Here is a 24,098-nt window from a genome sequence, read left to right on the forward strand (position 1 = left end):
CCTGAGGCCATGTTACTTTCTCTAGCAAAGATGCCACATCTTGCCTGGTGGCTGTAATTTAGGCTCCTGTGTGGGCGTGCTTGTTGTGGTCTGTAGCAGGAGTCAGCAAACTCGAGCCTCAGAGTCAAATCCAGCCCTCTGCCTATTTTTGTATATAAAATTTATTTTATTTTAAAAATACGTTACTGTGTTTTATTGGGACCCAGCCACATTTACAAATTGTCTATAGTTGCTTTCATGCTACAACAGCAGAATGGAGTAGTTGAAACAGAAACTATATGGCCAGCAAAATCTAAATATTTATTATCTGGCCCTTTATGGAAAAAGTTCGTTGACCCCTGATCTACAGTAATCTTCCACGATCCATCTGGTTTCTTCAGGGCCTGGATTAGCAAATTAGATGGAGGTATTTGGGGGACCACCACCCCTGCATCTTTTTATCCTTAAGAGTGACACTAATCTCTGCTTTTTCTCCCAGGCTGCAGAATCACTATCTTGAGGGGAGAAGGGGTTCAGAGCCTTCCGTATGGCTTTTCCCATGACAGCTGTTACCCCACAGACCAAGGACTGGGAGTTACAGCAACTGCCAAGTATGTCAATCCAATTGTACATTTGGTGAGAGGGGAACAGAGCACAGGGTGTGCTCACTGACACAGCAGACCACTAAGCCAGGACTTGGCTAGGATTTCATTTATTATCTAGTCTCCATATCATTTCACTGTAATCAAGGGCCTGTGGTAATGTTTCAAGTCTCTGTGTATCAATGTCTACTCAGATCTTGTTCCAGCAGTCCTTTAAATGTCTAGGAATTCCCCTTTCTCCATTGCACAATTACGTGACATGCCACATGATGCCTTCAAGAGGCAGAGGCTTCTGCTTTGTCTTCTGGGGTGGGGAGATGGAGGGGTAATAGCTCTTAGTAGTGTAGATGAGTGGCTTCTATACGTCTGTAGGCTCAGCAAGTTCAGAGAAGTCTGAGAGTCAAAATCTCAGGGGCCTTCACTGGGTATTGAAGCCTCCTGAACTTGGCCCTTGGCTTTCTCCACCCTCCTAGAGGAGATGAGACCTTCTTTGTATACACCTAAGGAAGCCCTCTGGCTTCCATGCCTGACTTTCAGTTGCCTCTTACTCAGCCCTTCAATGTTCATTATATTTCTGTAGAGCATCACTGGCACTTAACAATCGCTCCAGTACTCTTATCCATGCAGCTGCTCTTTTCTCCATACATCTCAAACGCCTGATAAATCATTCTAGCTAGTTAATTCCCTTCTACCAATACCTGCTCCCACAGGTGAAAGTTTTAACAGTTGGGCTGCCCCCTTGCTCCAGGGCTGTCTGTGTTCCTCCTACCACCAGTGACTGGTGTCCTCGCTGCCAGCCCAAGGTGATTGACTGACAAACTGCTCCAAAACCCTGTCTTATTACCTCCTTTCTTGGACCACTCCTGATACCAGCTCTCATAGCTTGGCTTCTCTGGAAGTAGATGCCGAGATGGAGTTTGGAGTGTAGGGTGTTTATTAGGAATCAACACCTGTGAAGGGAAGAAGACAAAAACGAGACTGGAAGAGGACAAAGTTGAACTGCAGTGCAGGCTCAACAGAGCCTTGGCCAGTTGGCAAGGAGCTGTGGAGAGAGTGTTCTGTGCCGAACCAGAATGAATGTGCCTTTACATCCCCAGTTTGCTCAGTCAGAGTGTGGGCTGCCTTGAAAAGGGAGAGAACTCAGGAGAAGCAGCTCCCTGCAGCTGACTGCACCACATGTGCCTTCCCCAACTCCCAGCTGGAAGCAAGTCCTTCTTTAAAGGGGGTCTGGGCCACCCATCTGTGTGTACCCCAGCCCCTTTCTCGGTCAAGGAAAGAACTTGAGTTATTGTAAAATGATGTTTTGGCTTGTTAACCTTTGCTTCTTGAATGTGACACCCCTCAGAGTCTTCAAGGGAAAAGCATAATGGCTGAGGAACTGAGGAGGAATCAGTGCTCTAGAGTTTGGGCAACAGCAGCTTATAGGAATGGAAAGAGACAGGGCACTGGGAGAGGCACTGGGTTCTTGGCAGGAGACCTAGTTAGGAAGGAGAGGGAAGAAAGGGGAAGAGGAGGGTCCAGGAGTCAGAATTTGCCTACCTTACAAGACTGCTTTGTGTTCAAAAAAAAAAACAAAACAGATAAAAACAGGGGTGAACGAGGATGAGGAGCAGTTGGAACCCTCATACATTGCTGATGGGATGTAAAATGGTGCGGTTGCTTTGGAAAAGAGTCTGGCAGTTCTTCAAAGGTTAAGCGTAGAGTTAACGAATGACACATAAATTCCACTCCGTTATATACCCAAGAGAACTGAAACTTTATGTCCACACAGAAACTTGCACATGAATGTTGACAGCAGCATTATTAATAATACCTCAAAAAATGGAACCAACCCAGATGTCAATCAGTTGATGAATGGATAAACATAATATGATATGCTCAAGCAATGGAACATTATTTGGCAATAAAAAGGAATTAAGTATGGATACATCCTACAACATTGATGAACCTTGAAAACATTATGCAAAGTGAAGGAAGCCAGTCACAAAAGACCACATTCTCTGACTGCATTTTTATGAAATGTCCAGAACAGGGAATCTACAGAAACGGAAAGGAGATAAGTGGTTTCCAGAAGCTGGGGAAAGGAGAAATGAGAAATGAGAAGAGGCTGCTGATCAGTGCAGGGTTTCTTTTTGGGGTGATGAAAATGTTCTAAAATTCATTGTGGTGGTTGCACAATTCTGTGAAAATACTAAAAACCATTGAATTGTGTACTTTAAATGGGTAATTCACACGGTATGTGAATTATTTCTCAATAAAGCTTTAAAATAAGAAAATATTTCAACTAAAAAAAGATGGCTTTGCATTGACCCTGACCAGAGCTGTCTCTGAAAGGCCTTAAAATCTCAGAACTTGCCCAGCCCTTCCTGAAGTATGAATACCATTGGTTTCTTTTAAATTGGGAGACTATATAAATAAAAATAAAATAAATTATGGAAAAGCATCCGTAATACTTAAAAACTCGAGATTGATAATGTGTTGCCAATTGTGAGAATGTGATGTATTTTATATCAGTTTTTAAGTTTAAATTTCTAAGATTTCTCTTCCAATACTTGGAATTTTTTAAAGTTAAACACCAGAAATTTGAGCAAACTGTTGCAAAGAAGTTAGTGATGTCTGAGAGATATTTGTGACTGTGGCATTGGCAGTTGAGCTTCCCATGGGTATGAGGAAACTTTCCTATTTATTGTAGCCAAGGACTGTGCAGCTCCCTAACACCAGAGATGCATGAGCTAATCCACTCCCCTACCCACCCGTCCATCCATTCATCCACCCACCTACCTATCCACCCATCCACCCATCCAGATACCAGTACCTACCGTGTGTTAGACCCTGTGTGATTATTGGAGACACAATGAAGAACACAGTAGTCACCATATTTCTCCTTAAGATTAGACTATAGTGGTAAAGAAATCAGATAAAAGTCGTTGCAACACAATGTAGTTCACATGCTGTAAGAGGTGAACATAGGAGTTATGAATAAACATAGGTCCACCTTGATAAATCAGTCCACTCAGTGCTCACCTCATCCAATCATCTTTCTGTATTGATGTACTCCTTCAATTTTCTCTCTTCCTCTTGCTCTTTAATAACCATTTCCCCTTATTCAGTTAACTGTAAGATATATTCTGTTAGTGAGTAATCAGAATATCAAATTCTAACTGTATATATTAATAAAGTACCCCTGTGGTATTATAATTTTGTGTCAGATCCTTGCTGCTATATTATAAATAGATGACCATACTGTCAAGATCACAGTCACATGGATGTTCTAGAAATATTTTAGCAAGAATCTCAAGTTTATTGAAATAATTGTATTAATTGACTTCTCTTCTGAGACCTGGGATTTTTCTCCCCCTAGTAACTTTCTTTAGAGAAAGTTTTATTGCCTAACCCTATGTATTTGTCTCCATCTGTCTTAGATGGCTGTTTTGGGTTTTCCTATGTGCTTTTAGTGGTTCTGTGAAATTGTTTGCCATTACTTCCTCAGCTCTGTCATGATTTGAGATACTTTGAAAGAAGAGTAGTTCATTGCTGTCTGCATTATTTTGACCACATCCTCACCTGTATCAATTTACTTCAGAGTTCCTTTTTTAACCACAGTATCAATCTCGAGATTTTAAATATTACAGATGCATTTCCATAATTTATTTTATTTTGATTTATGTAGTCTCCCAATTTAAAAGAAACCAATGGTATTCATACTTCAGGAAGACCTGGGCAAGTTCTGAGATTTTTGAGTCCTTTGAAGTAGGGCACTGAAGGAGGTGTGCTATTTCTAGTTTTCTTTGTAATATCTCAGCATTGAAAATTTGGAAATGAGAAGAATTTAAGAAATACTGTATAGATAATAGATATAACTTTGAGAGATGATGAAAAGGGCAATTGAGTGCTATTGATTTATATGATAAAATTTAAATATTTAAAAATAATTTTTGCAATAAAGACCCCATTATAATGTTTGGACATAATATTTAAATTCCACAGTTTGTTTCCAATCTAAGTATTGCTTTAAAAAGTTATTGACAATTCCAGTTGTTTCTGCCTCAGCAGGGCAGTTTCCTCAAATTGAAACTAATTAAGGAAAAAACTTCAATTATTCAAGAAAGATTGTCTAATATACTATCAATAGAACTGAAAATATGTGAAAATCTTGATTCAAACTACATAATTAGTGGTTCTATTGAAATAAAGGCCAAAAATAGTGTGAAATAAATACAAAACACATTGCAAACTATGCACATCGTTATTTTATTACTCTTCCAAACATCACCAAACCATCCATTATACACAATAATTTAATTCTTTTGTGTTTGGCATTTTGCCAACTGTCAACTTTACATTTATTTATCTGTTTTTATCATCAAGAAAGTTTATTTTTCAAGGTAGGAGAAGAGAATATGTTTTATTTAACAGTTTGTTAGTTTGATTTATAGCTTCTACATAGTGTATGGCCATACCACCCTGAACACGCCTGATCTCATCATGTAACTTCTACATGTTTAGACTTAGAGTCCGTGGGTCTTCATTTGTGCTCTTGGCCCAGATTCCACAAAAGCTTGAGGGAAGCCTACCCCCTCATTCCTTAGTTAAAAAAAAAAAAAGCACAATGTTCACATGACTCTAATTTTTTTTTAATCAGAAAAAGGCAAACATTGAAAAGTCTAATTACCACCCTGTCCCATCCACCCCATTCCTACCTCTGCCTACAAACCCTTTCCCACATAACCATATTTATCAATCTCTTATATTTTGTACATGAATAAAACTATATGTAAATATGGCTTCTTTTCTACCCCCAAATATTAGCATACTATGTACATCACTCTTTTTCCACATAATATACCATTTTGCAAATCTTTCCATATTAGCATACGGGGAAGTTTCTGAATCTTGGTAAACAGCTGCATAGCATTCCATCGTTTGAAAGTACTGCAAGTTATTATTTAGTCCCATGTGAAGAAGGACATTTGGTTTATTTCCTATCTGTTACTGTTATAAACAAAACTACATTGAATAAACTTCTACATTTAACATTTTGTTTGTGTGCAAGTAAATCTGTGGGAAAAAAATGACAAGAAGTGGGAATGCAGCGTTAAGAGTTATGGCAGTGTTTCTCTGCTAGTGACCTTAAGGGAGTGCAAATTCGTCATTGTTCAGGACTGTCCTGCTTATTGTAGTGTGGTGTTCGCCATAGCTATTCTTCCTCTGCTAAATGCCAACAACACCCTCTAGTCTCAGAGGTCAGCTGATGTGTGCCCTCTCACCTTTCCAGCTGCCTCCGAGCAGCTACCTACCAAAACGTACTAATGGACCATTTGTAGGGAATTGGTTGGATAAATTATGATATATCCTTATAACGAAATATCATTTGGCCTGTAGTTAAACGTTCTTGTATGTTAAGTTTTGTTCTGAGCACTTTAAATCTTAATATGCCTTTGATCTTCAAGATACTCTTATGAGATAGATGGTGTTGTTACATTCTACAAACATAGAAACTGTTGGATCCAGAGATTAAATGACTTGCCCAAGGCCACATAGCTGATAGGCATGGGAGCTGGGAGTGGAACCCAGGCAGTCTGACTTCAAAGCCCACATGTTTGACCCCTCCTCTGTCCTCTCTTAAGAAGCGTGAGGCACAAAGCAATGTGACTGTACTGAACACGACTGAACTGCACACCTAAAAATGGTTAAAACGGCTGATTGTATGTTATATATATTTTACCACAATTTTTTTTAATAAATCCTATTTTTTAAAAAACAGGAAAAAACATAAAGTGAGGCAAATCTCATCCTAATCCAGAGAGAAGACCATGAAGAAGTAAGTGGAAAGGGAAGGGGAGAACAGTAAGAAAAGCATACCTCGTTTTTCATTGTCTAAATAATTTTGTGTGGGTGTCTGTAATGTGAGTATATATGAAATATACATTCATAGGTAAGGCATCATATATGCACAGAAAAATATCTACAAGATAAACATCAAATTGTTAACTGTGATGACTTTTGGTTAGAGATTAGAGAGGAAGGATTTTAAAATTCATATCCTCCTTTAATTTTTAGGAAAAAAATTACAATGAATGAACATGACTTTGGAAATGAAATAGACAGAGAAGATATAATAGGGGCCCGCAGAAGACACCCATCTCTACATCCCACACACCTTCCTCTCCCAGGGGCTTTCTTTCTGTCCTGCATCCTCTGCTTGTTTACCAGGGACAGGGGCCAGTGTCCGATTGGTCAGTTTGTCTGAGATTACCTATCAGAAATCCGCTTTCACTCTCTGGGTTTGCCCAGCACTGGACCTTGGAATTTCTTTGTCTTCTTCCCTTATATACTAATCTGTCTTGGAATATTCCAAGGGCTGATTATAAAATGGATATTTTGTATCCTACCAATAGCAACCTGTGTATGCTTATATGTAAAACAGCTTAAAATTGTAACTAAAAGCAGACCCTGCATGGAACACAAATGCTACAAGTGATGGGGCATGTCTGGCAGAATGTTCCCAAAGATAGTGTCACCTCATGATACAATAAAATGAAAACAACTCATTTCTTTGGGTCACATTTTAACTTTTTCTTTATGAGTCAAAATCATAATTTTCCTGGGCTATAGAACCCTCCAGAGTTATAAGGTGGGCTAGAGGTTTGGCTCTCCGACACCTGTGTTCATATCCCCTCTATCTCCGTGACAGCTAACATTGCCTCACTGTCAGCAGATGTGGACCCTGTGTTCTTTCCGCTGCTCCTCATCACGCCCCTCCCACCTGTGCCCCTGCTGTCTTCATGCCGCCTGCCTTCTCTTCTTTTCTCCTTTCTCTCTTCTCTCACGCTTCCCCTGCTCTTCTCCACTTGGGTACCATGGCTTATGTGGAAAAGAGAACATTTTAAAGATCATTTTGTTCCGGGAACTGATACCTGGTATTTTATCTTTCAGGCTCTCTCTGTTCTCTCTTACTCTTTCTCTCCTGATTCTCTGTCTCTCTCTTGCAAAGTTTTTTGCTAATTGACATTGCATTGTTTGTTTTATCAAGTAAGGGGAATGTTTGGTTCTTTGCTAGTATTTGTTTGCCTATTATTATGAGTCCATTCAAATACATATTGATGCAATATTTTCTAAAATTTTCTTAGGCTACAGCATATATAAATTTTCTTTATGGATTCACACTCAAGCATTCATTGCTTCTTAACATTGTTATGCCTGTTGGTATAATCCACTAGTACATGTGATATTTTTCTTGTATTGTTGCAGAAAACATAACCAAAACTATAATTAGTTGATTGAACAGTGCATGAAATATGCAACATCATAATCTCATGCTTAGATATTACTAATTATAATCCAGTATAATGAACTCTTTTAAATTATACATTATTATTATTTATTTGGGCCAAAAGAAAGCATACTCTGAGGTTTCTGGCTCTCTGCCTATACATTTTAGTGTGGATGATAAAAGTGCCAAATTCTATAGTAATATATGTATGTACACACACACACACACATGTGCATGCACACACATATTTAATTTTTTTTCACAGATTTCATCCTTGTATGAGGCAAATGTTCTACCTTATCAATTAAGACCCGTTAGTGAAACTGCTCATTTGGGTAAGGAAACATGAACTACATGTAATGCCCTGAGGTTTAATAGGTAGTTTCTACAAGGTTGCATGGCTGTTGCTGTGTAACTGTTACTACAGTGTTGTTATTACTCGATTAGCTCACTGCAGAGAAGTCTTCTACTGAGATTTTGCCATGGATCACTGTCTGCATTTGATAGCTTGTCTCCTCAGCTGTAGGAGTAACCCATGAGTTCCGTCTGGAGGCTCAACCCGGGGATGTTGCCATCTTATGCTCTAAGGAAGCGTCCCAAGTGTGATTAACCTCTTTTAGGCTGGTTAAAAATGAATTTCCACAGCCTAATTTGGAAAAAGAAAACACTTTTTTTCTTACTTGTTGATAATCTCAGAAACAACTCTTAAATACGTAGAAGAAATATAACCATTTTCTTGAGTAGTTAGAAACCTGGTGAAAAAGTCACTTTTGCTGATAGCTCTCTGTCATTAAAGGAATGCTTCTCTTGTCTTTTGCCTCAGACCCAGCCCCTAGTTTTGTTTTTTAATACAGTTCTATAATAGCTGTTTCTTGCTTTTTGCCTTGGTATGCAGTATCAAGCTTTCTTACTATTTTTTTCCAGCATCAATACACTATAATTTATTTAGTTTATTTTTAAGGTAACACTTACTTGCTTTGTAAAACCCAATTACAAAAATAATAGGTACTCAGAATAAAAAACACGGGGATCAAAGATCCAGAGAGGAAAATACAAATCACCACTAATCCCTCCTCCAAGAGATGCCTATTGTTCACATATGAACCCGTGCTATGATTGAATTATACATAGCTGTACTTTACATATTTTAATTAACAAAATTCTCTTTTATTGCTTCCCTTTGGAGAATATATTTAGAAATAGAGAATAGTTTCAGACACCTTGTGAGTTCTGAAGAATGGTGACATGTCTGAGGAGCAAGTACTTTTTCACTTAGTTTCTGAATTAAACATTTTGCTTTATTCCTTAAGGCTCTTGTTCAAGTAGCAGAAACCAACTCTCGATAGATTAAGCAAAAAGAGACTCTGCCATAAGAATATAGGTGTCTCCTGAGATTGAAGAGAAGCTGAAGAACAGGGCTTATATGAACAGAGATCTAGAGGTCCTGGCCTGGCCTGCCTTCCTTGCTTGCCCATCTCCCCTCAAAAATCAAAGTACCAGGAGAGAGTGGGTTTTGTTTTGTTTTCTTTTGCTGAATTTAAGTTGTATAAAACTAGTTGTGGGAAATTCCCTGGTGGTCCAGTGGTTAGGACTTGGTGCTTTCACTGCGGGGGCCTGGGTTCGATCCCTGGTTGGGGAACTAAGATCGTGCAAAGTGCGCAAAAGAAAAGAAAAGAAAAGAAAAAACTGATTGGACTTGATAGACTGACTATGGGTGGAGAGGGAAAGAAAGGGACCAGGAATGATCTCCATGTTTCTGGCTTCCATAAATACATTGCTAATGTATTTATTAGCTAATGCTAATTTCCTAAGATTAGAAACATGAAAGAGGACCAGGCTGGCTAAATTTTGGGAGGGGTTAGATGAATGGTTTGGTTTGGTACATGCTGAATTTGAGGTGCCTTGGTACATGAAAAGATGTGAAGTAGGCAACTGGATACATAGGTTGTGCTGCAGCTTTTCTATCTGCATTTCCAACCTCCTCTCTACCCTGCCTGCAGTCCTGGGAGGCTGACGTGCAGCAACCAACTCCCTTTGCTTTTGGCTTCAGATTGGGTCGGTTCAATGGAGAGCAATGGCAGGAGATCAGAGGAGGAAAAGGAGTGAAGTGGGTCTTTATTTTACTGGCTTCTTCCCTGCAGAGTTGCTGTGGGCTGGCTGCAACCCTGAACCAAAGATCACAGCTCTGTCAGACAGCCTTCTCCACCAAGCCCTCTCTCTCCAGGGTCTGGCTGTGCCCTTGCTTCTTTCAGAATACTGTGCTACCTCTGATAATTTCCCTATATTCTGTCCACCCACTCAAGTTGCACCAATCTGAGGGTATTATTCATTTCTGCCAGAGTCCTGACTGATACATGCATACAGAATTCAAAGGACAGGTTCAGGCTGGAGATGTATTTTGTGAATCACCTGTTTGTAGATGTAGCAGAGCAGATGTGGAGATTAAACTCCTTTGTGGGGGAACAGAGTGGAGAGTGTTTAGGATAGAGCTTCAAGAATCTCTACCTTGGGCTTACCTGGTGGCGCAGTGGTTGAGAATCCGCCTGCCGATGCAGGGGACATGGGCTCGTGCCCCAGTCTGGGAAGATCCCACATGCCGCGGAGCGGCTGGGCCCGTGAGCCATGGCCGCTGAGCCTGCGCATCCGGAGCCTGTGCTCCGCAACGGGAGAGGCCACAACAGTGAGAGGCCCGTGTACAGCAAAAAAAAAAAGAATCTCTACCTTGCCTCCCACTGAAACAGGGCAGTGAGAAGAAGCCTTACTAAACAGAGCCCCTGGGGACCCCCTTGGGTCATTTATAGGGAGGCTAGGCATCTAGTCTTGACCATCCACCATGGCATCACACAGCAAGAGAGGGACAGTTCACTAAAGGGAAATCAGAATGATATTAAAAGGGGAGAATGGATGCTGGGTGGCTGGATACAACACACACACACACACACACACATCCACACATACATGCATACACACCTACATACGTTTATTAAAATGGGATACACATATTTCTGCTTTTTCAGCAAGATTATTTCTGCTGTAAGTGGCAGAAAATCCAAAATGGTAGTAACATAAACAAGGTAGCAGTTTATTTCTCTATCACATAAATGAAGTTTGGAGATAGTTCAAGGCTGGTATAGATAGCACTCATGGTTTAAGGATTAAGGTCCCTTTATCTGTGGTTCCACCATCCTCAGCATAAAAGTTCCACTTCATGGTTCAGGATGGCTACTTGTGCTCCAGTCATCTTGTCTGCATTCCAGCCAGCAAGACGTTTTTCAGATGTTGCACATAATAGTTATATCGATACTTATATCTCATTGGCCAGAACTGAGATATATGACCATATCTACTGGTGAGCTATTGAGGAATATCTTTGCTTCAGATGGCAGTGTGCTCAGCATAAAACCAGGAGTTCTAATATAAAGGAAATAGGGGAGAATGGAAATTGGGACACCATTAGTGGTCTTTGCCAAACATGTTGTTGCGTAACTTGTTTTCTTTTTCATTCAAAATTTTTCCAACTTTTGATGACTCTTTACTAGTCATAACTATGCTGTAATATCCTTCCATGATGTACTGTGTCTTCTAATCCAAAGCACCCATGAAAAATACTAGATGACATCAAGGATCCAACACACGGCTAGCACAGCTTAGGAAGGTTTCTTAAACCAACTCAGCTCAACTCCACAGATCTTACATTAGGGTCAAAAGGACCTATAGAGAACATCCAGTCTGGGAGATGGAAGAGTGACAGGTCAAGGCACATATTTCAGCAAAGTGCAGCCTGGCTGCAAAAGCCTGCCTCCTGCAGCTAGTTCTGACTTTCTGTGATTTAAAAATTCTAGAGGATCTTTGATGCATGGGCACATTTTACACCCTGCTTTAGGCAGATGTGAATGTGCACGTGTTACCCCTGGCTACACATCAATTTCTAGACAGGAATAAACTACCCATTGCTTCTTTTTCTAGGAGGCATATGATGCTGTGGTGAATGGGGCCATAAATTTCTGCAGGAGATGAAAATCCCACAGTAAGTACTCATTACCATGTCTTTGGACTGCTTTTTCCCATAACAAATACGGTCTATTTTGTTTATGGGGCTGGTAGGGAAGGTAGTCGTTGGCTCAAAGAATTTGGCTCATTAAGTCAGCGTAAAGCAACCAAAAAAAAAAAAAAAAAACAAGCGATGTGGAATAGAAACAATTTCAAAGTCCAGCCAAGGGTAGGTTGGGAAGTGGTTAGGGTATCAGGATTTTTCTCATTATGATGGATCTATTTACTTCTTATGCAGGCATTTCATGGCTTAAGGGATCAACAACTACTCTGTTTGTGGCAAATTGTCTTTGAATTCTAGAGTTATCAAACCTTGTCTTAGATACATGACAAAGAATGTAGCATGGTGAAAGGGGCCTATAATAAAAATGGTATCTAGTATGTAAGATTTTTGGTGAGAAACAAATGAAACTGTGAATGACAAATAATATTATCAACTTTAGACTGCTCCACCAGTGTTATTTTAATCATCATCTTCTTTGTGTCATGGCTCCAGCCCAGGTGTTACTATTTAGCCAGCTGGAGTTATATGTATTAGTCTGATGTAATTATTAGGTCCTAGAGAGTCCTAGGTTATTAGTCCCAAAGATCTATCTTAGCCCGATGGCCAAAATGTTGTGTGCAGCTCTGTTCAGTGGGAGAATTAGTGAGTCATCATGAATTCTACCCTTTTGTGTGGGTAGAAAGTTGTTTAATTTGAACCTAGCATCAGCAATTAAAGATATCTCTCTGGAACACTTTTAAAAGAACCTAATAATTCTCTAAGATTATCAAACAGTAACAAGAGTTGGATAATGCCAGAGTTACTTTGGTTCCTGGTAAATTCTGTCCTCTTACCACATTGCTCATTGGTGACAATAGTTGAATAGATCGTGGTGCCAAATTATTACAGATTTTGAATCTCTATGTGATAGCTTGCCACATGCTGACTTGTTTACCAATCCATGAAAATACCATCATACACAAAGTAGCAAGTAGAATGATTGCCCCATATATTATATAGAAAGGGTCTTCAGGATTTCTTTATGAATAAGATAGTGAAACTGCTGAATAATAGCTGTATTAGTTATCCTCTGCTGTGTAACAAATCACCCCAATCCTTAGAGACTTAAAAGTATTCCTGTGGGTCAGGAATTTGAGCACAGCATAGTTGGGTGCCTCTGACTCCAGGTCTATCAGGAGTTTGCAATCAAGCTATCAGCCAGGGTTGTGATCTCATCTAACAGCTCAGCTGGTGGTAGTGCTGGGGTCCACCCTAAAGCTTACTCACGTGGTCATTGACAGGCCTCAATCACTTGCCACTAGGGCCTTTCCGTGGGGTTCCCTCATGACATGGCAACTGGCTTTTCATGGGGCCAGTGAGAGAGAGAACCAGAAGCTAGTCTTTTATAATTGAATCCCCAAAGTAACATGTTATCACTTCTGCCATATTTCATTCATTAGAAATGAGCCAATAAGTCCAGTCCACAGGACTGGGAGGGAGTACACAAGGGCATGAATATTAGATAGTGGGAATCGTTAGGGATTTTCCTAGAGGCTTCCTACAGCAATGGCATTGGAGTTTTATAATTTTGAAATAATTGTTTGGCAGATGGCCTTCATTTTTAAAAATTATTTTGTTTTTACATAGTAGCTAATGTTGAATATTTGTTAATGAAATGAGGCTCTGTGAAGTTAGGTATCTGCTGATAATTTCCTAGAACATGCTTAATGTCAGCTACAGTTTTATGGAGGCACTGAGCCTGTAAAATCTACATAGTATTTTTTATAGGTTCATTAAAGTTCATCTAGTAAATTCTCCTTCAGTAAATTAAATAATGAACTAATTTCTACTCCTCCCGTTTTTTTTAAATTAATGAACAGAAAGTACATTTTACTTGGTAAGAATTTGGCTTATTGTATATTTGGCATGACTGGGCTAAATGTTATATATTCTCCCTAAACGTAAGACAAATGTGTGTTTGTGTGTTCATGACTTTAATCTCTAGGTGCTTATATCAATTAGCAGAAGATACATTATGATAAAACCAACCAATATCATTTTCTTTGCCTGAAGAGCTTCATTTAATATTTCTTTTAGCGCAGGTCCTCTGGCATAAATTTTCTCAGTTTTTATTTATCTGATATTTTCTTTGAGTAAAGCATTCTAGCACAACAATTTTTTCTTTCAATGTTTTAAAGATATTGTACCAGTCTCTTCTATCCAGCATAGTTTCGGATGAAAAGTTTGCTCTCATTCTTATCTTTGTTCTCTGTACATATGTTTCATAATTTGGCTTTTTTTTTAATGTATATTCTGCTTGGAGTTTGTTGAGATGTTTGGATCTGTGGATTTATAGTTTTCATCAAATTTGGAAAAATTTCAGCCCTTATATCTTCAACTATCTCCCCTCCCCCTTTCTTCTGGGATTCTAACTACACATGTATTACAATCCTTGATATTGCTTAGTCACTGATGCTGTGCGTGTGTGCACATGTATGTTAGTCTTTTTTCTCTCTTCTTCATGGGTAAGTTTTCTATTGCTGTGTAACAAATTACCACAAACTTTGAGACTTAAAATAACACCCATTTATTAACTCACAGTTCTGTAGGTCAGAAGTCTGGCACAGTATGTTTGGTTTCTCTCCTTAAGATTTCTCAAGGGTGAAATCAAAGGGTTGACTGAGGATGAGGTTCTCACCTGAGGCTCAACATCCTCTTCCAGGTTCACTGGTTGTTGACTGGTTCATTTTCTTGGGGTTATAGAATTGAGGTCCCCATTTCCTTGCTGCTTCTCAGCACGTTGCTGGTCTTTGCAAATGGAGGCTGCCCACTTTCCTTACCACATGGGTTCCTCCATTATCAAGCCAGCAGCAGTACTTTGAATACTTCTCCTGCTTTTGATCCCTGACTTCCTCTCTGTGATCACCCAGAGAAGCTCTCTGCTTTCAAAGGGCTGTGGTGCTCAGGTCAGGCCCACCTGGATAATCCCTCTTTCTTAACATCATCTGTGTCCTCGGATATAACAGTCACCAGGGTGGAATCCATCGTGTTCATAGTCTTGTGGATTATGTTGGGGGTGTACACCTAGGGCACAAAATCTTGGGGGAACATCTTAGAATTCTACCTACCATGGATAGTTCTACTGCTATTTCTTCAACTTCAGTTTTCTTCTGCAGCATCATACCTGTTATTAATCTCATTTAGTGTATCTTCTATCTAGACATTGTATTTTTCATCTCTAAAAGCACCATTTAGGTCTTTTAAAAACCTCCCATTTCTCTCCTCATAATGGTCCTGTTTTCCTCTACCTTCTTGAATATAGACCATTTTATAATAACTGTTTCAACATCCTTGCTAATTCCATCATGTTTTTCATTTCTGGTTCTATGTTTTTTTAATCAAAATTTCTCTTGGTTATAGATAATATTTCCTGCCTCTTTGCATGCATGGTGATTTATGGTTAGATGTTGGACACTGTGAATTTTACATCTCTGAATGTTTGGTTTTCTTGTATTCCTTTAAATTGTGTTGGATTTTTTTTCGGCACACAGTTAAGTTACTTGGAGTCAGTTGGATCCTTTCAACTTTTGCCTTTAAGCTTTGTCAGGGCAAGTCCTGAGCTGCCTTCAGTCAGGAAATAATTTAGCCCTCCCACTAAGGTGGCACACTTTTGATAATTCTTCATAATGCCCCATGTATTAAAAACCTTTTCACCCAGGCTTGTGCAATGCAAACCATTCCCAGCCCTGTGTGATCTCTGGGAATTGTTATGCCTTCGCTTTTTCAGTGGGTCTTTTCCTGGCCTTGGGTAGTTTCCTTTCACACAAGCAAACAGTAGAGCTCAGCCAAATACTTGAGGGTGTTTCTCTGCAGATCTCCAGAGCTCTCTCTTTCTCAGGAGCTCCCTCCTTTCTGGTAATTTGTCTTGAAAATTCTACTTGCCTTAGCCAATATCTGCCTTTCAACTCAGCAAGACTTCTGTGGTCTGTTTGGGTTCCCTGCTTTTGTACTGCAGCCTGGAAACTACCTCCAGGCAGTAAACTGGTACAATTGTAGGGCTGACCTTGTTTATTTCCTTTCTTTCAGAGATCGTAGATCTGCTCTGCCTTTTCTCCAATGTGTGAAAATAGTTGTTTCATATATTTTGTCCATTTTTCTAGCTGTTTAAGGTGAGAGAATAAATATGGTTCCTGTTATTCCATGTTGGCTTGTAGTGGAATTTTTATGATGAAACCAAAATAAATATAGAATTTTACTTTTAAGAACTTTTAGAGTATAGAATAATCTTCATTTTAGGGCTAATTGAACTCTGATTAGTCTGCCTTTCAAATATACAGCTAGTGCTAAGTATTAGGGTATAGTTGCTTTTCTATGTCTTAAATAGCAAGGAGTTCACATAGGAAGACGGTGTGTAGGAGGTTTTTGAAAGAGTGGAAAAGTGTTAAGAAGAGCATGGAAGAAGATACAATGTCAGGGGGACTGTGGCATTGGCTGGGCTCATTGATTCCACAAGTATTCCCTCAGCAAACATTTTTGCCAAGTACCTGTTATCCTGGCTTTCCCACAGCCTGGAGCAAGCTAAGGAGCAGGTGCAGCTGGAAACTTTTGACTACCAGGTGCTCCCCTTGTGCTCAGGAGCTGCTGTGGCTGCTTCCCTGTTTTCGTCCTTTGGATGCCATTTTTAAGGATCAGCACCATCCTTAGATCCAGGCAAGATGGTTTTTCTGTCCTGATCCCTGTGCTTTCGACATCTGTATTTCACAGATACAGAAAACATACATTTATTAAAAACACACCATATCCTGTCACTGGGATCCAGAGCTCAGCTCTGGCGTGGTACAACGTGTAGCATTACACATCTACTCTTGTGACTAATACTGTTCAGAACCCAGGGAAACACTTATCCACAACTTTTGCCAAAGTTGCTTTTAAACAACAGGTGATGGTATCTGAGTGCCCTGAAGGTCTGTGTTTTACCACAGCACACGTTAGAGATGGATGCTACCTTGGCATGAGGATTTGTTGTTGCTTTTTTTTTTTTTTTTTGCTGTATGCGGGCCTCTCATTGTTGTGGCCTCTCCCGTTGCAGAGCACAGGCTCCGGACACGCAGGCTCAGCGGCCATGGCTCACAGGCCTAGCCGCTCCATGGCATGTGGGATCTTCCCGGACCGGGGCACGAACCCGTGTCCCCTGCATCGGCAGGCGGACTCTCAACCACTGTGCCACCAGGGAAGCCCGGCATGAGGATTTGAGTGGCAGAAATGTGTAGTAAAGAGAAGACAAATTAACTGTTGAATGCCTCCTTTCAGATAACTTGAATGCAATAGATTCTCGCACAATGAAATATCATTTTCCAGTAATGCCGTGTGTTCATGTTCTTGCTGCTCCTCATGTTCCAATCTGTGGTTCCAGAGCGCAGCGTTCACAGCAATCACATATGGTGGCCAAGGAATAGTTTGCAATATTAATTCGTATTATTTTAAAATGTGTTTGTATGTAGGCCTAGGTGTAACATGAGTAAAGTGCAATACCAATGCTTTGCACTGTTGACTAAATGGATAATATTGTGCCAGTTTGAGTTTTCCAGGAAGCAAATGCCAAGACAGAGTCAGAAGAACAAGAGATTTGTTTGGGGAGATGCCTGTGAAAGATACAGGGAAGAGGGAGCAAGAGTGGGCAGGAAAAGCCTTCAGACCACAAGGTAGGTCTAACACCGATGAAAGGAGAGAGGAAAGGAAGGAAGTTTGGGTAGGAAAAGTCTCAGACTGAAAAACAGCTCAGAGAAAATCTTGACCAGCCCAATAAAGAATAATTTTTAGTTTTACTTGGGCCCTTGGTCCTACAAACATTAAAGCCTGCCGAGTTTCCATTTCTCTCAGAGCTAGACCTCTCTGCCCTAAGTGTAGCAATCTGACCCTAACGGCCTATTTTTTTAGGCCCACTTTGTTGTTTCAGAAATCTGATTCTTAACTATAACTTGTCCCAGTTCATTTTAAATGTGCCAAAACCCCTTCTCCTGGCCCAAGCTGGGTCAAATGGACACAGGGAGGGGCAAATTGGGAGGAATAAAATCTCAGGGGTGGGCAGAGCAATGAGACTGGTGGTATTTGGTGTAAATGTTGCCAACATTGAAACTAGCAATGAAGAGTGGGTGTTATAAGGCAGGAAAAACATATTGTCTTCCGAGGAAATTGAATAGTGAACTTAATGACAGCACACAACTGACATATCTGGACTTTTCATTTGTCTTAAAGAGAAAAATAGCATAACGGACTCACTCTTAACATACACTTTCAAGTGTCATTTTAAGATGTCAGACAGATCAGTGCGTGCTCAGAAATATTAATGAGAAACCTTGAACTCATTCTCAAGATTTTCATTAAGTCAGACTCGCCTGGCTCTGTTACTCTGTTTTCAAAAGGCTGAATACTTGGCAGAAGATGTAGGTATTTGGGGAAATTTTAGAATTGCATATATTGGAGCAGATAGGTTGTGTCCAGAAAGTGCTGTTACTGGGAGCACTGAATTATTATGTTACTGTGCAAATGAATACAAAATAACAGGCCTGGCTGGGCAGCATCCAGATGGCAGCCCTTACAAGTTGTTTGGCTTTGGAAGTCACTTGACCTCTCTGTACCTTGGGTTCCTCATCCATAGCAAGGGGGGATAATGATAGCTCTTATCTCATTAGACTACTGTGATGAGGAAATGAGATTATACACGTGAATAAAATAGTAGAACGGCGCCTGGCACATACCAACCATTCAATAAATATTCTTTATAATGATTATTTCTTTATCCATGGGTATTTGCTCCCCTCCGTGGATTGATTATACTTCTAAGCTTAGCTGGCTGCCTTGCAATATGTGTTCATTAGGAGAGTGTTGAGTGGATCAGTTTAAACTCATTACCACTACAAATTACTAAAATAAAACAGCTCAAGGATCCTGTGATAATAGCGGTGGGTCACACTTGCAGCAAAAGACGAGGTGGATGAGGGTGGATCGTCCATTTAAAATCACTGCCATCAATCTACCACACAGGTTTTGAAATGATTCTTCTAAAGGGCATAAAAGTAGTTTATTTTTCATGCCTGTTCTTGTAATATGCTACAGATGCTATGAAAAACAAGGACAAGAAGTGGGAGGCAGGAGTTCTTAGATGAGATTTAAGATATTACTTGTCAAAGAGTTTTGGTCTTGCGTTCTTTTTTTTTTTTTTTTTTTTTTTTTTTTTGCCGTACACGAGCCTCTCACTGTTGTGACCTCTCCCGTTGCAGAGCACAGGCTCCGGATACGCAGGCCCAGCGGCCATGGCTCACGGGCCCAGCCGCTCCACGGCACGTAGGATCTTCCCGGACTGGGGCACGAACCTGTGTCCCCTGCATCGGCAGGCAGACTCTCAACCACTGTGCCACCAGGGAAGCCCCTGGTCTTGCATTCTTATAATTCAAAATTGTTTCCCACAGGTCTCAATAGCGACATCTTGAAGTTGGTTGAGTGGCAGATGAGAAAAACATACGGTTCTCTCTGACACTCCAGGGCCTCTGCTCTGCTACTGTCCACCATTCACCCCCAAAGACCAAGGAGCCATGGGACCAGAAACCCCTATATTCCCTTGGAATTCCGAATTGGTAATATCAACGGAATATGGGAATTCGGGGGCCTTGAAAGTAACTTGAAATCAGTAAATCAAATTCTATTTGACCTGCTTAGATTTGCTAAGATTTCTTTCTTCCATTCTGGCCAACCTCACTATGGATTAGAAGCCAGAATCCCTCCCATTCTTCCCCAGGAGTCAATTCTGAATGCTTTTCTTTCTTGAGATGCAGACCTAGGAGAACAAAACCTAAGATATGCAATTCCATCCTTGCCTGCTTCTCAGCCCCCCTTTGAATTCTAGTTCCATGTCTGAAGAATTATTCTCTCCTTGACACTGGACATTTCAAGGGAGAGGGAGCTCACCAGAAGGGAATGGCCTCACGCATTAGGTCTAAGGATAACCATCTCTCCTAAAAGATAACTTGGGGTCAATTTGACACAAAGGTTCTTAAGACAAAACTCACCACCCTCTAACACTCACAGTGGCTGGCGTGCCATCTGGAAGCACACATATGAGTGCCACTGTGAGACAGGCCACAGCTCTCAGAATGCATCCCTTAAGTCTCTTACAGGCTCAACATCCCAGGTTTCTTCCACTTGCTCATGCATCAGGGCTTAGAATCTTCTCCCTCTCCTGTTTACAATTCTTATATTACTTTGAGGCCACTTGCCTCTAAAGGTGAGGCCCCTGGAATGAAATCCTTGACTCTAGGTGTGTTGTGACAGGGCCAGGTCGATAAATAATAACCAGTGAGGCAGATTATTTCTGCTCAGGAATCTTGTGGAGAAATCCTATACTAGACTATACTCAATAAATACTTTTGTCTACTCTTAGGATGGTAAAGGTATCCAAGCTGTCATCTTCATCTTCCTGCTTTGAAGTTCCAGGGAGAACTTGATGTAACCTACCATTAGCCACTCTCTTGAATTAAAAGTCTTCTCCATGTCACCCAAAATCCTGCCGAAGAATTCAAACACTTTGTGTTCTAGGAAAACTGACAGAACTGGCCCTCAGGTAATGAGATATTTTCAGGAGAAATTTTTCATGAATCTGGATTCTTGCATCTTCCTGTACTTAGAAAAGCACTAAGACATTAACTAAGATGTCTGTTCCTCCTGAGTAGCAGTGACCTTCTACTGAGATATATGCTTGGTTGCATGTACCCCCTTCACCAAAGTCACATTTGTACTGACCTCCCCTCTTACCTCTTCAGAGCAGTTCTCCGAGCTTTCTGAGAGACCACCTTCTAGGTTATAATCCTCAAGTCGGTTCGAATAAAATTTTCCATTTCTTTTTTAGATTGATTATTGATTAATTTTTTGTTGACATCCTCATCCCAACTGATGTTCCTTTGGGGTCGTAGCATGGTGGCCCTCTGTGATGTCAAGTCGGCCCGTGGGAAACAAGCACCCTTGCCCACCGTTGGTGGGAGTGTTGCTTCCACTGCATGTCTCTTTGCTTGCTCTAGCAGCTCTAGCCAGTCCCTCACATTACATTCCCGCAGGTGAGAATCAAGTACCAATTACCATATTCTTCAGTCTCTGGGGGATGAGTGTCAAGCAGTCTTACTTCGTTCGGTCTCATGGCAGTCCCTTCACTGGCCTCTCTCTCCTCCTGTAAAGCATTTCACTGTAGGCTGCCAGCTCCTTCACGAAAGTTCTCTCTGATCAATTTCCTTGAGAGTAATTCTTTTTTTTGTTAGTTGCTGGGGAACTCTTTTTAAAATTTTTTTATTGAAGTATAGTTGATTTACAATGCCGTGTTAATTTCAGGTGATTCAGATATATATATATATCTTATATATATATAAGAATCTTTTTCAGATTCTTTTCCCTTATAGGTTATTACATAATATTGAGTATAGTTCCCTGTGCTATACAGTAGGTCCTTGTTGGTTATCTATTTTAGATATAGTAGTGTGTATATATTAATCCCAAACTCCTAATTTATCCCTCCTCCCGATAGTAATTTTTTTTTTTTTTTTTTTTTTTTGGCCGTTCCATACAGCATGTGGGATCTTAGTTCCCTGACCAGGGGTTGAACCTTTGCCCCTTGCATGGGAAGCACGGAGTCTTAACCACTGGATCTCCAGGGAAGTCCTGTGATAGTAATTTTTCATTGACCTGTACTCCATATTTTTGTAATTTTCTGCAAGTATGCTAAACTTCAATAAAGAAGTTTATTTGAACATTTGTCTTGCATTGGCAGTTACAACTTAGCTTCTAGTTGCTTAGCTACAACGCCTGACAAGCTTAGGAACACACACATGTGAGTAGGAAGCCTCATTAGCTATACAAGGGCATGCCACAGGGTTTCTTTAAAGCAGTGGTGAGCATACTTATGTGACCTAGGGGTTCATTTGCAATCACCATTAACCAAAATAATGAGGCAATGTCTGTGTACCCTGGAGAGTGTAACAGAGGAATCAGAGGCTTTCAAGAGCTACAAGCTGCAAGTGAAAGAACTCCAGCAGCTAAAAGGCTTGTGATTTGATAATGAGAATGCTGGGGTATTTGTGTTTTTTGTTTTGTAACTTCAGACTTGTTGAATAGGTTTTTTAGAACTGAGATATATATGAACTCTTTTGTTGAAATCAAGAAGAGTCAGTTCGACTGAAAAGTAAGCTAGGTGACTGAAGGGCATTTTATCACCTCAAATAGAAATATCTACTTTTATGTATATGTATGTATGTATATGTATATATACACATTTTTGTCTTATTGCTTAAATACTAAGGATAGTGACAAACGCGTTAGACCTTTTATATCTTGCGTCTCATTAAGCACTCCCTCAAAGTAAGTGTCTTACCCCAATAGAAACAAAAACTTCCATTTGGGGAGATGATTCTGTATTTTAAGTGTTAACAATTGTCTGGGTACCAGTGGTGGTACTGTGCTTTGGTTGAGCATCTCTGACTTAACCTAGAGCACCTCTTTATCTCATTGGATAACCTTGAAAGTCAAGCCATGGCCTTGTCTTTGGGTGTTTCTTTTTAAAGAAAGATGGTTAGAGAAGGTGACCTTCTGGTATACTCCTCATGGTTTAACATGAGGCACACCAGCTGTGTTCTGTGAAATAAGCAACCTTCCCAAACAATGACCCTTATTCATCATTAAGGCTTTCACAGTTAAAAATAGGTTAACCAAATTTGCCGACTACTCATTTTAGTGTACTGTATTACTGTGCAATTTGAAAGGTAGAAAGATACAGTCTAATGGCTTACAGTGGAGAATTTGCTCATAGGTTGAAGACGTTTTGATGAGTTATAAATGAGATTTCACTCACAGGGGCAAATCTCTCTTGTAATCCTGAAGGCATTGTTGTTTTTTTTTTTATTTTTTTAAATGCAGTTACCTTATGCACAATAGTTTTGACATTTTATCAGCATGCAGTTAAAGTCCCTTTGTCTAAGGTGCTGGCTCTAAACGCTTGAATAGATAGAAGCTCAGAATGAACTGTGTTGTGCGTTTCAAGAAAGAAGAAAGAAATTAATTTGACAGTTGGTACAGTTCCGTCCCCAGGAGGGAGTGAGCAGTGCAGTGCTGCTCTCTGTCGGGCTGCTGCAGAAACATACAGGATGCATTTTGTTTGTCTTCCAAGAAAGTCTTCCCGAGGAAATATTCCCAATCACTTCCCTGGGAATAATCTGGCTGCTTATTCAACACAGAGACTACTTTCAGCCGAAGTGCAAGAGAAACCCAATAGGCTAAGCAATAGAGTGGAAAACAAAATATGTTAAAACTCCTTTGGTGGGCTCTGAATGTTTGTTTTCCCCCAAATTCGTATGTTGAAGCCCCAATCCCCAATGTGATGGTATTTGGAATAGGGTCACTGGGAGATAATTAGGATATGAAGGCACAGCCCTTGTGAATGGGATTAGTGCCTTTGTAAAACAGATGCTTTCACACAACACTGTAAATCAACTATACTCTGATATAAAATAAAAATCTAAAAAAAATGCTTTTTCTGCATTGATTGAGATAATCACATGATTTTTCTCCCTTATTCTGTTAATGTGGTATATCACTTTTATTGATTTGTGATTGTTGACTCATCATTGCATCCTAGTGATAAATCCCACTTGATCATGGTGTATGATCCTTATATAATGCTGTTGAATTTGGTTTGCTAGTATTTTGTGAGGATTTTGCATTCATTTGGTACCTTGATCTTGGACTTCCCAGCCTCTAGAACTGTGAAAAATAACTGTGATCTAGTTCTGGCCAATGAAATATAAGAGGAAGTCGGGGGTGGGGGGTGGGGGGAGAGATTTTCCTCCCTGATAAGAGCAAGAGATGCAGGAGAAGAAAGTTAATTTGCCCACTCATCCCTCCCTGTTTATAAAGCTGGTATGTGAGGCTGGGCTGCCTCGAACCTGGCAGACATCTGGTGACCGTCAGGTGTTAATTCTCTGGATGAAACCACTGAGCTGCTGACCACCCTGGAAGAGCTAGCTCTGAATTTCTTGTTCCTTATGGTTTAAGCTTAAGTGGTTGACTATTCTGTTAATTAGAGCCGAATACGCTGTAGCCACTACAGATGGTCTAATGTCCGGGTAAGAGATAATGCGTCCTCACACTGCAGCCTACAGGAGTATTAGAACTGGCT

The 24,098-nt window shown here is 40.2% G+C and overlaps 1 long non-coding RNA gene across 1 annotated transcript; it reads left to right on the top strand.

The window, feature by feature from the left end:
- Positions 1–254: 254 nt before the first annotated feature.
- On the top strand, positions 255–11,955 carry LOC308622571. The gene is made up of 3 exons (XR_014016654.1): positions 255–590; positions 6,346–6,402; positions 11,821–11,955. It is a non-coding gene; the product is annotated as an uncharacterized lncRNA (long non-coding RNA).
- Positions 11,956–24,098: the final 12,143 nt, after the last annotated feature.

The sequence above is a fragment of the Mesoplodon bidens genome, assembly GCF_964165515.1.
Source record: "Mesoplodon bidens genome assembly, chromosome: 9".
NCBI lineage: Eukaryota > Metazoa > Chordata > Mammalia > Artiodactyla > Ziphiidae > Mesoplodon > Mesoplodon bidens.